General features: G+C 39.0%; 1 long non-coding RNA gene across 2 annotated transcripts in view; it reads right to left on the bottom strand.

The window, feature by feature from the left end:
• Positions 1-14,698, bottom strand: part of LOC109448662 (uncharacterized) — a 430,094-nt gene that overhangs the window by 72,419 nt on the left and 342,977 nt on the right. The gene's annotated exons all lie outside the window — the stretch shown is intronic.

Raw genomic sequence — 14,698 nt, 5'->3', positions numbered from 1 at the left:
GCACTTGAAGAATTTCGATTAGTAATAATTATTAGAAATATTCCTAAACATCACAATCTGCATTATACTTTATTTGTTGGTTTCTGAAGTTTTCTTTCCCTAAAAGAGCTTATAGAAAGCAGTGTATCATACTAATTCAAAACATGGATTTTGGAGTCAGACTTCCAAAGTTAAAATCCCTACTCTATCATTTCCTAACTGTGTAACTCTGAGCATGTCAACTATCTGTAGAATCAGAACAATATTAGTTAGTAATTACCTCATGGTTGCTTGAATATTTATTGAGTTAATCTGTTTAAAGTGCTTAGAGTAGTGCCTGGCATACAGTAAGAGCTTTTTAAGTGTTTGCTATTTACAACCTAAAGATTGACATAAAATATAAAACTTGTCTCTGTATATAGATCCAATCAGACTCAAAGAGTTCAAAACTGAACTAATCTTCTATAACAATGTGTGCCTTTTCATGGCATCCCAATCTTTGTTAAGTATAGCACTTTCTCCTAGGCACCAAACCGTTAAATCTTAGTTTTACTTCTTTCTTCCCTTTCTCTTCTCACTCACATCTAAAAGTATTCAGTCTTCCTCCAACATTCATTCCCTTTATTTCTTCCCACTGCTATTGGCCTAACTCAGACTCTCTTTACTCTTTGCCCAAGTAATTCCAATAACTTTCCTAACTTGTCTTTGTACCTCCAGGCTACTCCCTTCAAAACCATTTTCATATCATTTATAGAATATCTGTGTTAAAATCCCACTGTGGATCCTCTTGCCCCAAATACTCTCTAACCTACCATCACAGCACTACACAATTTTATGATCAGTTTCCAACCTATATTTCCATTCTCATTTTCTCCACCCTCAAGTTCCAGATCATCCAGCTAATTAGCGGTGCATTTTGGCACCTTAATATTTTCCCCCCACACTCTTACAACAAAATGAAATGTTCTTGTGCTCTCCATTTTCTGAATATCAAAGCCTTACCTATTTTATAGGTCCAGCAGAAATGCAAATTTCTACATAAAACCTTTTCTGGGTTATAAATACTCTTTCCCTCCTTGGAGGTTCTGTGACTTGTACATTTGTAATAGTTCTTTACCTTGCCCTACAGGTTATAATTTTTTTTAATAATACCACCTCAAAGTCTTAATCCATGTGTCCCTCATTTTTGGACTTCTTAGTAAAATCCCTCGTCTTACACACTGAGCACTCCTGGACTACTGAGTATGATAGTACAATGTTTACACTACTTTTAGGAATGAGCCTCTGAAAGCTAAAATCTAGCCCATTTGCTGCCTGTCAAACCAGGTGACACTGTCTGTGTCAGCACAGAGGGGGAACTTTTCCTAACCAATCTACCCAGAGTCTGCCAAAAGGGGCTGCCTCATTCTTTCACTCCCTCCAATAGGGAAGCCATACGCCCTATAAGAGCAGCACCATTTTCTAACTCATTAACAGGAGCAGTTTCAACTAGCAGCGACGGTTGACACTCATAACAGGTTAAAAAATACAAATCAAGATTGTCAGAGACTTGTGACAGAAGATGTTAATAAAGCTATAGCAGAAAACTTAAACCTCACAGACCCTAGCTCCTCTACTGCAGACACCCTTCTTCACCAAGCAGACCACATGAAGAGTGATGATTAACAAAAAGGGACATGATCATGTGTGCAACTGCATCTCATGGTTATAAAGTGCCTGAGTTAGTTAGACAAGACAGGCTACAGTAGCAAAACGATTCGAGCCTATATAATGGCTCAAATATGAATGAAGTTTATCTCTTGCTCACATAATAATCCAAAGAGGGTGTTCTTGGTTGGCAGGCAGCTCTCCTCCAAATGGAGATTCTGAGATAAATTTGCAAGGTAGCTAAGGAGGACATTTTGTATAAAGGCATAGAGGCATGGGAAATTGTAACAGGTTTAGAGAACAGCAAGTAGTTTTATCTGGCTAGTGCACTGGAAGCATGAGAGTGTGGCAGAAGGGGAGGCTAACAAGACAGAGAGGGCCCAGAATGTAAATCTATTGGAAAGTCCTGTAAAGAATTGGACTTTGTCCTTCAAGTGATAGGATGCCACCAGAGTTTCTTTCTTAGTTTGTTGTTATCACTATTGGTTTGTTGTTGTTGCCGCTGTTGTTTTAATCAGGATGGTTAATGTCATTCGATAGGAATGCTAGAGAGTTAGCACTGCCAGTACTATGTAAGCTGATTTGGATCTCTGTGAACAGAAAGGCAGAATCCCCAACAAGGCCAATATGACAATCCAGGAAAGATAATGAGAGCTCAAAATAAGGCAGTGGCAATGATGATGGAGTGGAAGGGAGAAGCAAAAGAACAATTTAGGAAGCAGGTCAGAGGAGGCTTATTGAATATTTAAATTTCAAGGGATTAGAAAGAAAAAGTTTAGTATGCTCCAGCTTTCTGGCTGAATTAAAGTCTATGTTCTGTGCCTACAAAAATCAAAAGTTACTCGTTTCCGCTTTAACACTGAATTTAGTTGTGCTACCTCATAAGATTTTTTATTCTGGTCATAAGTAAACAAATTGAATGAAAATAAATGCCTTTTCTGCGACTAATCCTCTGGAGGCCATGTGGGTAAGACCCTTCAAGGTGGAATATAAGAATCCATCATATTGTCATAATAAAGTCTCTAGGACCTCTGTTGGTTAAATAGGAAAGTAACTGGCCAGAACCGACTATAACCTTTCAACAATAGTTGCCTGACCTAAATATCACCAGAAAAAACACATGCTGAAGCCTCAAAATAGAATTAGCTTTGCCTATTCTGAAGTTGCTATTCATTATTCATTGTCTTACAAAGATTTGGAATCTGAAAATTTGCAGTCCTCAATAAAAATCAGCATGTATTAGAAGATAACTTGCTCTGTATGGCTGCTGAGCTTTACAAAGTGTACAAGTAATCACGGAGACTTGTGCTTGCTGCTCTCTTTACCCAGCAATGTGGAAAGGCAGACTGGCCTCCTGAATCCATCTCCCAGGGATTAAAGAAAATTGGAAATGGTTTGACTCTTCACTGAATCTTCACTGCCATATGAGGCTGGCTGAAGATGGCACTCTGAGTTGAATTGGCACAGCTCTGCAGCATTGGAATGGTATTCCTTGACAGGGTTGGATGGCATATGTAGTTTTGTGTATTGTTCTGGTGCTTCTTAAATCAAGTTACCCAATTTAAGTCAAACAAATGTTCTCTATTCTCCATTATCCCTTCAGATCACACCAATCCTTTGCTTTGTCAAATTATAACTCCCTGAGTATTCTCTGTAAATTTCCCATAGTGCTAAAAAAAAACAAAAAACCTTTCATGATATAAACATTAATAAAATACACTCAAGTATACTTTAAATGATTCAATATATTTATTTCTTTTAATTATATTACTTCTATGGTAGTTAAATGTTTATATTTTTAGTGAGTAAATGAGTAAAATTTTGTAAACTTGTATAAAATAAGTGACTATAATTGAAAACAAAAATGGTTCTCAGATCTTAAATCATCTTGTTTTATATCTTGAAGACAATCTACCTGCATTGTTATATCCAACATTTAATCAAAGAATGTCTGAGTCACAACTGTGACTTTTGTGCAAGAGAAGAGACCAACTTGAAAGGAACATCGAGTGTCAGCCTTTCCCGCAATATGATGAGTAGGCAAGACCTCAAACTATTGTTAGGCTGTTCTTTATTGGAGTCAGATTTACAAATTTGAGGGTGATTATTGATACTTTGTCTTATAATTTTAATCTTTCATCTGAAATCACAAAGGTACTCTACCATTGTCACTACCAATCCAGATCATTTTGAAGATTTTCCACCAATCACTCAAATATAAGTCCATGGTCATGTCTCGTTTCTCCTGGATCACCAGGACAATTTTTGGAAAAATTGGGCTCATGGCTGATAATTCTCAGTGTGGCACCATAAGAAAAATAACTGCATTTTGGTAGTGACACGGAGTGACTTATGTAAATTATTGGCATCTTGGAAATCATATGAGTTGGGTGGCATCTAAGGGTACCTGAAGTCATTCAGGAAGGCAAGACATGCAGCATAAAGAATACCTGGGCACATAACAAACTCTAACTGATAATCTAGCTGTCTGTAGAGTTTCAAAGTGGGGACTAGTAAAGTTCTGATCAAGGAATCATAACTTAATGAAATGGCTAAATTTGGCATATATAGTGAATGTTTGTGCCCCCCCACCAATTCATATATTGAAATCCTAACCCCCAATGTGATGGTATTAGGAGGTGGGGACTTTAGGAGGTGATTATGTCACAGGGTGGAGCTCCCATGAATGGGATCAGTGCCCTTATAAAAGAGATCCCAGAGAGCTCTCTCACCCCTTCTGCCGTGTGAGGAAACAGTGAGAAGACTGCTGTCTATGAAGCAGGAAGATAGTCCTCATCAGAGACCAAATCTGCTGGAGCCTTAATCTTGGACTTCCCAACCCCAGAACTATGAGAGATAAATGTCTGTTGTTAAAGCCACCCAGCCTGTTACTGTTGTTACAGCAGTCTGAATGGACTAAGACCATTGTGTTAAAACTATTGGGGAATGTCCTAGCTGGAGTCCCATAGCCAGTTTCCCTTCCCTTGACATTTTGTGGAATTTCTATTATAAAACCCACACCCCAGACTTCAAGGCCTTTCCCCACTTTCTATTTCCTGGTGGGGACTCATCCCAGCTATGCTATCACATCAATGCAAGTTTAGAATCGCTGGCAATTGCTCAACAGATCTTTACCCTGTATGAGGATAAACTGCTTTTGGTCTATTTACACACACAAAGCTCTGTCTTCTCTTACCCTAATGCTTGCTGCTGCTTTCTGGCCTCCAGCAGTTTGCTTCAGGCAATTCTTGATGGCACTTTCCTTTTCCAGGTCTCCCTTCGAGCCCTGACCCCTGGACTGTTTGGCGAACATTAGCTTTCTTCCATCCTGTTTTAATATGTGCACTCTTTCTAACTTCTTAGGTCATCAAGAGAAGTAGGTGGGGGAAGGAAGCAGCTTGTTTGTTTTTCATTGCAGGCCCCAGGTCTGGTCCCTTTGGAAACAGATGAAAATTCTTCACAGTCACTGGATCAGCCTTTGGGCCTCAGATAAACCTTCTTGGATTCCTGTTCTTCCTGTTCTTCATTTTTTTTTAGAAAGTTTAGCTTTCTTTTCTATGGTCAGTGTTTCTCAGCTTCATTTTCTCCTCTTTATTCCTCTCTTTGCTTTTATTCCTTCTCTGTAGCTCGGCTGCCAGCCCCTGCCAAGTTTTTTTATCATCTGTCTCTGCAGCCAGCTTAACTTCTGAGCCAATGATATTAAAGCAGAATGTGTATGGGTTCTGTCAATCTCACATGGTACAATAGAGAACTAATTTTTGATGCCTAGCAGATATTTTACCTACAAACAGAGTAAAACTTGGGTGGCTCTATTGTCTCAAAATTAAAGTGCTCTCTCCTTAACCTTCTATTTTCTCTCCTGCTATTTTAGCTCATAGGGACTTCGATGTCTCCCTTGAGGCAAGATGTGCCTTCTGCCCTTTTCCCAACCTCTTACCTAGCTTTCTTCTAGGTCTTGGGCCCATCTCCACATCCCAGCCTCACTCATTCATGGTCTAACACCAACTCTTGCTAATCCTACACTTCCTAGCTCCCAGTCACAGTCTGCTCTGGCCCTGCCCCAAACCAGAGGCTATCTTCAAACCCCAAAGCAGCTATGTCAGAAAAGTCTCTAGCATTCCCTGTGTACACCATGATTGGCCCCCATATCTTCTGGGACCCAACATCCTCTGAGCATTTTGCCTTCACCTAAGCCAGACGCTCGGGCCAACCAGGCCAGTGCCCTTTGCCTTAGTGACTGAGACTGTGTGGTTCTCTCCCCACAGATGACACTGTACTAATTAATGCCTCAAGCCAAAGCCTATGTAATATCATTGCATCCAGTCTAGATCCTGTGTGTTCTCTCTGCTGAATTCACTTTTCTCTAAATACTAGCTACCCACCTGTTTGTTTCTTCTTTACTCTTAATCTCTCTTTTAAATGCACTCTCCCAGCTCCCCTTACCACACAACACAATCCAGCTCAGTAGAGAATATATTGAGGAAACCTCGATTCCACTGTTATTGAATAACTAGTTAGCTAGCTCTTTCATGGAATACATCTGCATCCCTATAACTCTGGAAGAAGTTTTGTCCTCAGAGTTCAAAACTGACTTAAGTAGAGTTAATATTTAATGACTACTCACTATTTGCTAGGTATTGGGCTCATAATTCAGTACTTGTTTAACCTTTGCAATGTCCATATGAAGGAGACACCATTTTAATCCCACATTCTCTGGAAAAGGATTAGACTTGGAAAGATTAAGTAATTTGCCTTGGGTCAGCCAGATAATAAGTGACAGAGCTGAGATTTGGAAACAGAGTTCTTGCCTTTATCCAGGGTTACACTCAGTACTGTACGCCCTGGAACGCCTGGCCCTTATCCTTTACAGCCTTTTAAGTTCCATTTAGGTATCAGTTTCCCAGGAGATAATTATTTTACTCATTCACCAAAGATTTTCTGAGCACTTAGTGAGTGGCACTGACTATTCCTAGCCCTGGGGACATATAAATTGACTAAAGGGGGGGAGCCACTCAGAACCAGCTGTGTTCAGGTATACATGTGGCTATCCCAGTTTAAGGAGAAGCATCTTTCCTGTAAGGTGGTACTCAGTGCCCAGAGAAAGCTTAGGCTCCTCAATAGCAGGCTCCGAGCACAGGCAGCCATACTGTCATCATCTGTGACTAGAATATTCAACACAATTTCTACCCTTGGTCATGAATGGAACGTTTCAATTTAACATACTGAGAATCCAGAATGTCATAACCAGAAAGAACAACTGAAGTCACCTGGCTTAACTGTCTTGCTTTAGAAATGAAAAAATAAATAACGTGACGAAAAGTTAACTTCTCAAGATGACGTGGATGCGTAGTGAAAGAAGCATTTCTCAAATACAGTTGTCCCAACTCCCCATCCAGGGCTTTCACTCAGCTATCACACAGTCTCCTGGAGAAAAGATGGGGGTACATGTTGGCACCAAAATTTACCATGGCTACAGGCACAAATCTCACAACCATGGATCAATTCCTCAGAACCAAGTTCCTTCATTTTAGCCATTGCCCATAAAACAGTTCTGGAGTTTTTTCAAAGTTGTATGTAACAATTAGGCAATGGCAACTCTGTAGATTTGGAGGACTAGCGCTTGCTACTACTGATTATATAATGGTGTATGGTCTTCTTACTGTCTCCTGTTAGGCGTGGAAAAACCCAGAAAACTTAGAGAACCCCACCTTTCCTACGGAGCCCGCTTCTTAGCATCACCACTGGTTTCTGTCTCTTTCCGAACCCGTTCATCCACACCTATCTAGGCAAGATTCATGGGTTTTCTTTGCCACTGAGGATATTAGGTTTGCATGACTCAGTTTCATACACTCACCATATTCTCCGCTTACCATGGCAATTTATCCTAATGTTTCAGGGTATAATCATCTCCTCATCACCATCCCACCCCTTGCAGTGTGAAGTTAGTTGCTTTGTGTTTTTCCTTCTGACACACTTGCTTTGTACTATATTTAACTCGTGTACATTAGCATTAATATCCAATGGCACAAGTGAAGCTTCCGCTGTGCATTACTTCCACCAGGTACAGTAGGGGTTTATTCTGCTAATTCCTTCTGGGGATAGGGAAACAGATGCAAATACAAGAAGAAAAGACTTACACCTCTCTCCACAGTATGTTTAATACAAATCTTTATAAGGATTTTATTCTTTTGCTTTTTACCTACTTTTTGCCTTTGGTTTTGGCTGGCACACAAAGCAACTTACAAAAAGGGAGGCTGACAAAATAAAAGAATGTTTCCCTGAAAAGAACTTGCTCTTAACATAAAAAGAAACATAGAAGATCAGCACCATAAAGTATTCTTATAAGATTCCCAACTGCCTAGAACAATACCTAGTGCATAGTGGATTCTCAAAAACTGGTTTCATGAATAAAACCAGATGTGATTTCTTACACTCTGGCTGGTCTTCCTTTGGCTGCATAGAAATTCCACCCATGTTGAGAAGGAAAGGACCGTGAACCAGAAAGATCATATAGTCATTACAGGCTACTTATTTATTTGTCCAATTTCTTTTTTTCTTTTTCGCTTTTCTTTTTAACTTTTCATCTGTGAAGTCTCCTCCTTTTCCTCCTCCTCTCTCTTAATATTAGTCTCTCCTTTCTATTGCCTTTTTTATTTAAGTACTTAGACCACAATAGGGTTTTCTTTTTTTTTTCTTTTATATATTCAATAAATGAATGCCCCATTAGAACAAAAATGATGTATTCAAGGCTTTTCATCCAAATTAAAAAACAACAACAAAAAAACTGTTTTGTTATGGCTTAACTGTTTTTGTCAGAAAGGGATTCCTAAAAAGCAATATTTATTTGATTCTTAGGTGCTAAAATTTATTTAATGAATATGCTAAACATGTACAACAGGTTATAATTTTATTCAATTGAGGAAATAGGAACCATTTGTGGGAGAGGCAGAAATACAAGTAACAGAAAAAGGTGAGAAAAGGAGACAAGAAGAATGGAGCTTGAGATTGAAAAATTCATAGAAAACTAATGGCTCAAAAAGAGGGGAATTCTACGTGTACCCTCAAAGGTCTTTCTGTCGAACTTTTATGGGGTGAGAAGGGAAAATTTGGAGAGTGATGTTCCTCTCTGAGTCACATCCTCCAGGAACATAGGGGCTGTTCTGTCCTTAATGCCCCAGATTCCACCTATGAATTTTACTTCATTCTTGTCCTTCAGCTGCTTGAGAGAGGAAGCCAACTGGAGCTAGAGGAGGCTTCTAGGATGATGTCCCAAGTCAGAGAACTCTGTGCAGAAGCACTTCTACCTTGTATAAAGGAGAGGGCACTCAACTTAGGGGGTTTTAAGCTAATAAAAAAAAACGATCTCCTAAAGAAAAGTCCAGTTGGGCTCTATAGTATACTGTACAGCGACACAGAGCCCATGCCCTTTCTAACTAGTCAACGCTGATGCTTTGTTTATAAACATTTGGAGTATTAGTAGCTGCCTTGGGATAGCAACTAAGAAAAAATGAAGATATTATTTAAGATTACTTGTACCTCTAATTCTTTTAAAGACATCAGTTTAAGCAAGTTAGTTTCATTCATTCATTTATTCATCCAACAAATGATTATTGAGTGCTAAATTATGGGCGAATAAAGTGAGATAAAACTGGTAGCTCAATCTCAGTGTACTTGTAGATCATTCTTAAAATATAATATATTTTGTTCTGCTTTTAATAGGGAGCCAATGAAGAGTTTTAAACGGGGGAGATGTGGGGTCAGATTTCTTTTCAGAAACATAACTTTGATGGCCAAATGTAGTTCAAGACTAGTCAAAATGCTGTAGCAATAATATAGGTAAGATTGATGATCACTAACCAAACATGCAACAAAGACAGACACAAAAATGGAAACAGGACATGGGAACACTTCAGTGTTGAGAGTTAGAAGAGTAGAGAGGGTAGGTGGCTGACTTCTCAGATTTCTGAATGGGATACATGAATATATGGGATCACTTCAGAACGAGGGATCTTGTCAAGGGGGAGAGATGGGCATGAGAGGAAGAAGGAGGAGAAGAGGAGCATGTGGAAGGGAGAACTATAAGAAAAAGAAAGAGTAGAGAGGAAGGCTGAAGAAGATATGCAGCAGCGAAGAGGCTAAGAAGGTACGGTCAAGAGGTTAGGGAGAGAATCTGGGAAGTGTAATAACGTTTTCAGTGATTCAAAGTGGAGATTGAAAGTGCAGACTTTTTTTTTTTTTTTTTTTTTTTTAAGTAATTGAAATAGGAGACAGCATGACCTAGTGGGAAGTGGGGAGGGTTTGGAGTCCAACTGATACAAAATTAAACAGCTCTCACTTGCTATAAGACCTTATGCAAGTTACTCAACAATTCCCAGATTTTTTTTAAGTCTATAAAATGGAGAAAATACCTTGCACATAGGATTGTTCTGAGTATTAAAGGTGATAATATGTTTAGCGCCTTGCACTGTACCAGAAGATTCCTTCACTGCCCCTTTTCCCTTTGTTTTACCCTCCTCCAGGCCATCAACTTCTGAGCTCCTTTTCATAAAAGAAGTTAGATTAGACTAGTGCCCAGTATATCATCCCCTGTGGTATGCCCATACCTGCAGCATAGGAGCCACAGGTGACATGAGCTTACGGGTCTGATCCCTGCTTACCCTTTTGGCCCCATCTCTCACCACTTTGGCACCTCACACCAGCTATACCATATTTACAGCATCATGCTCTTTCATGCTTTCAAGTCTTTGAACAAACTGCTCCATCTTCTTAGATTGTCCTCACGTAGTTACCTGACTGCATAACTCTTTATCAACTTTTCAAGACATAAATATAAGAACTTAGTTCTCCATGTAGATATCCTTAGCCTGACCCCTACTACTCTGCACTAATTCCCACCATCCACACACAAAAAATCTTACCTCGCTGCCATTATATTTTGTAGATTCCTCCAATCATACTTAAGGAACACTTTAACTATTTATGCATGTGTTTAGGTTTCCCCCATCCAATGTACTGATATATCCATAAAAGCAAAATGATTTCATTGTATCCTCAGTAATTTTGCATAGTATATGCTCAGTAAATGTCTACTTAATAAATACACTGCTTTAGCATACAGCCATGGATTCATTCCACAGTTTCTGTATGCACTGCATTCAACACTTTAAAGCCACATAAACAAAGAATAATTTAGAAAAATACTTTCTTGGGAATCTTATGCTCAGTTGCCTGCTCTGAGGCCAGATTAGATTTGAGGTTCAGCAGATCATTACCGTAACTGGCAAGATCCAGACCTAAAATCATATTACCCTAAAGGTTTGTTCTCAGCTCTAAGTTCTAACCCAGTTTGAAATTAAGTAGTTCGAGACAGAGCAGGCAGAGTATGATGGTTAAGAACATGGACCCTGCAATGGGACTGCCCAGGTTCAAATCCCTTTTACTGGTCAGTACTAATTGAATGGCCTGGGCTATTTACTTAATCTTTCCATCATTCAGCTTCTTCATTTATAAAACAATGGTGATAATAATGGGACATACCTTCTAGAAATGTTACAAGAATTAAGAGAGTTAATACAAATGAGGGGATTAGAACAGTGTCTGGCACAAAATAATAAATCGTAGTGTCTATGACTTGTGACTTCTTTTAAGGATGTTAGTAGCTGAAGTTGTGCATGTCCCTATACCACTTCGGGCACATACACAGTTAGCAGGATAAAATACCATATGCCAGTAGAATTTTATGAAAACCCCAAGGGAGATCCAGATCCTTTATTAGCCCTGAAATCAATATGTGCTCCCCCATCATCTTTCTGTCTGAGTTTCCTCACCTAGCGGCCCTTTCACAACAAGCCCTGAAGGGAAGAAGGAAGGCAGGGCAGAGCAATCTGGGATGCATCTTTGTTTTTAAACAAGGAAGTTGAGAAGAATAGGTACCAGTGATGCCAATAAACAGATATTCTTTAAACATCTATTATAGTTGAGGCACTCTTCTAGGTACAATGAGACCAACCCCTTTCATTCAGGGCTATTTAAAAGATCTCTAAAATCATTGAGATGTCCCAGGATTTTAGGTCTTAAAGGATCCTTATACTAGAACAAGGAAGAATCTGTTTTTTTTCCCCCTGCCTTGTGCTTTTTTCTTTTTCTTTTTCTTTTTTCTAAAATAGCACACTTATCAACGTTTGTAGGGACTATGGTGATAGCTGCTATATAAGTACAGGAAGAGAGAACAAGAGAGGAGGGGGAGGTAATTAACTCAATTGTATAAGGCTTTCTTTAAGAAGCAGAAGAAAGGTTCTCCATAATTTCGTTCCTATCTACAAAGAGGCAGAAAAGGGTGTTATGAGAAAGACATCCTTACACTCGGCCCTAGATCACAATGCTGACTACAAGACAGAGTCCACTTGATTCTTCTACCTGACTGTGCAAAGCAATCCAATTTCCTTACTGCTTTTCCTCTTCTATGTAAATAACTTCTTTATAAATGGGAAGATGAAGAGCAAGCCTTTCAAACAGTTGTCATAAATTAGAATAAATTGCATTAATTCAAAATGTAAAACTAGGAGAGCCAGGAGAACATGCAACATATTTTCCCCAAATAACACTTTGAACAAGCACAGTGTATACTTTGGGCATATGTATATCTTTCCTCTGACTGACAGCCTGAAGGGTACTCCATGTGATTTTTGTGTTGCTGAGGTGGAAACAATCTTTATTTGGATTGAATAGCAGAGTAAACAGGAATGAATAAGAGACACAAAAGTTTACAGTACAGATGGTTTTCTGATTCTTTCTTAAAATTGTGAGCCTTATCAATTAAAGGTACATTTGCCTTTTGTTCTAGTCAACTATCCCAGAATCTTTTCATGGCTGTACACCAGAAAAATGAGAAGTGACAAGTAAATTAGGTCCTGGGATTATAATGCCATAGAGGCTAACTGTAGCTATAAAAGTGTATCTTCTCTACCTTTTATCTGTAAAAACTAAGACTTATCTTGTAGTGTAGCTATGTAAGTCATTAAGAAAATGAAAAACCTCGGTGATAAGATAAAAAAAATTAAATAAGGAGGATACATATATATGTTGTGTGTGTGTGTGTGTGCATTTGTGTGTGTACGTTTATGAGGGGAATGGGTAAAAGGTTTTGATGATTCAAGGAAAAAATTAAAAAATTAAATGATGTGTCAAAACTGGTCTCCAGAGATAAAGAATTTGATTAAACTATAATTATGCCTACCTGTGTGCAGCATATACCTGTGTACCTAAGCACCTTCTTCCTAGAACGAGAACATTTTCCTTCCCACACAGTCATCTGGCTCTGTCATCGAAATGAATTGCCTCAAGTAGCATGAGAAAGGGATAACATAAACATCCATCCTTGGTCAACAAGTTCCCCTTACCATTCAGGGAAGCAAAGGCTATTCTGATAGAATTATGCACAACTTAATGACAATAATGTCCAAATGCAAAATAAAAGAGCACTGCCTAAATATTTACTCAACATTTCTATTTAACATGATTATGACATTGAATCATGGTTTATCTTTTAATCTGTGTCACATAGTGCCTTTATCCCCAACATTTTTTGGCCACAGAATATAGGGCAGCAAAACGGTCTAATTGAGGGGCTCTTGAGAGATGAGTAGACAAACACACAGAAGTTTGACTTGCAGGCTTGTCCTTGATTCTGCAGGCTCTTCTGCCTGCCTTGAAAAGGCCAGTTATAGCTCTCGAGGGTGCACTAATCTGGACCAATTCCCACAAAACAATCAATGGTGTATCATCATTTCTTTCCTTTTGCCAGAGAACAGGATGCACAGAAAATAATGCACATGTAGTAAAGAGTTTGAAAGCCTAATGCACATAGGAAACTTGCCGCCTCTCCAAATCAGCACATCAGGCCACCAGATACCAGTGTCAGGCAGGAGTTAGTCATCATTTTCTTACACGAGCCATACTCTTCTCCCAGGATTGATGTATCTTCTTCCCCTCTACATAAAGAATTAGCTGAATAAAGTAAAAATAAGTGGACTCTGGGGCTGCAGATGGCTGACCAGCTGTTTCTGGGTGACTCCCCATGAATCAGGGCCTCATCTGAGCTTTAATGATTCCATGTTTTGGGGCAAAATAGGCTGCATTTTGGAAAACTAGTTCATGGAAAATAATACAGCAAACTAACATTTATAGAAAACCACAGTAATCTTATAACAAATGTCCTAAATTATGTTCTCAAAAGCAGATCCAATTTTATCCAAGGTTTTCTGTCTGCAGAGCCTGTAGGACCCTTTTCGTTGTTGTTTATGACTCTGACTTCTCCCAACCCCCAACCCAGGCACCTCTTTTTAAATGATACACCATTTTGTATATGTCTCAGAAGACAAATTTTTAGTTTGAAAAAGAGGCAAGGGGGTGGGAGTGCAATATTTAAATGACTTCACTTTTCTTTCCCCTTTGGAGATTCATCTTATACATTTCCCTTTAGTTTGATGGTAAGATGAATGCTGCTTTTGAAAGCCTCCTGGTTCACTTTGGAACAATATTCATTTCTCAGTGCTTAAGTGCTATGTTAGGGGTATTGACAAAATAAAAGTAGAATGGAACTTTATATTCCAACTTCTCCCACACTCTTTCAAGGCTGAGGTTTCTAGCAAGGCAAGAGTTTCACTGGTTGTCATCCTCAATTTTAGATGATTGCTTGATGTGAATATCTCTAAGAGAATATATTTTAATACACAGAGGAGTAGAGATAGATCCAAATGCCTATTACCAGAGAAAAAGGCATTTTATGTGATGGGAGAGTAAGAACGTTTCTGTGATCATTTTTATTCAATGAGAGCCATTTTTTTGGGTGGGAGAGTCAAGTGCTAGTACCCACACATGCTGCATACATACCAGCACGAGCCGGAGGAATGCAGATTTCTGTATCTAAGCGCAGCTGCTAAGTGAAATGGAACGTCCAACAGATGGCTGCATTGTCATTGTTGGGGGAGGATGAGAGGGGAGCTATTTTGGTTTTTCTGGTGAGTGTATGTGAGTGTGTGTGTGTGTGTGTGTAATAGAATGTGTTCTCCAC

This window comes from Rhinolophus sinicus, chromosome 3 (assembly GCF_057876585.1).
Source record: "Rhinolophus sinicus isolate RSI-liver-muscle chromosome 3, RSI-T2T, whole genome shotgun sequence".
In the NCBI taxonomy this organism is placed as follows: Eukaryota; Metazoa; Chordata; class Mammalia; order Chiroptera; family Rhinolophidae; genus Rhinolophus; species Rhinolophus sinicus.
This window is presented reverse-complemented; position numbering and strand designations above follow the sequence as displayed.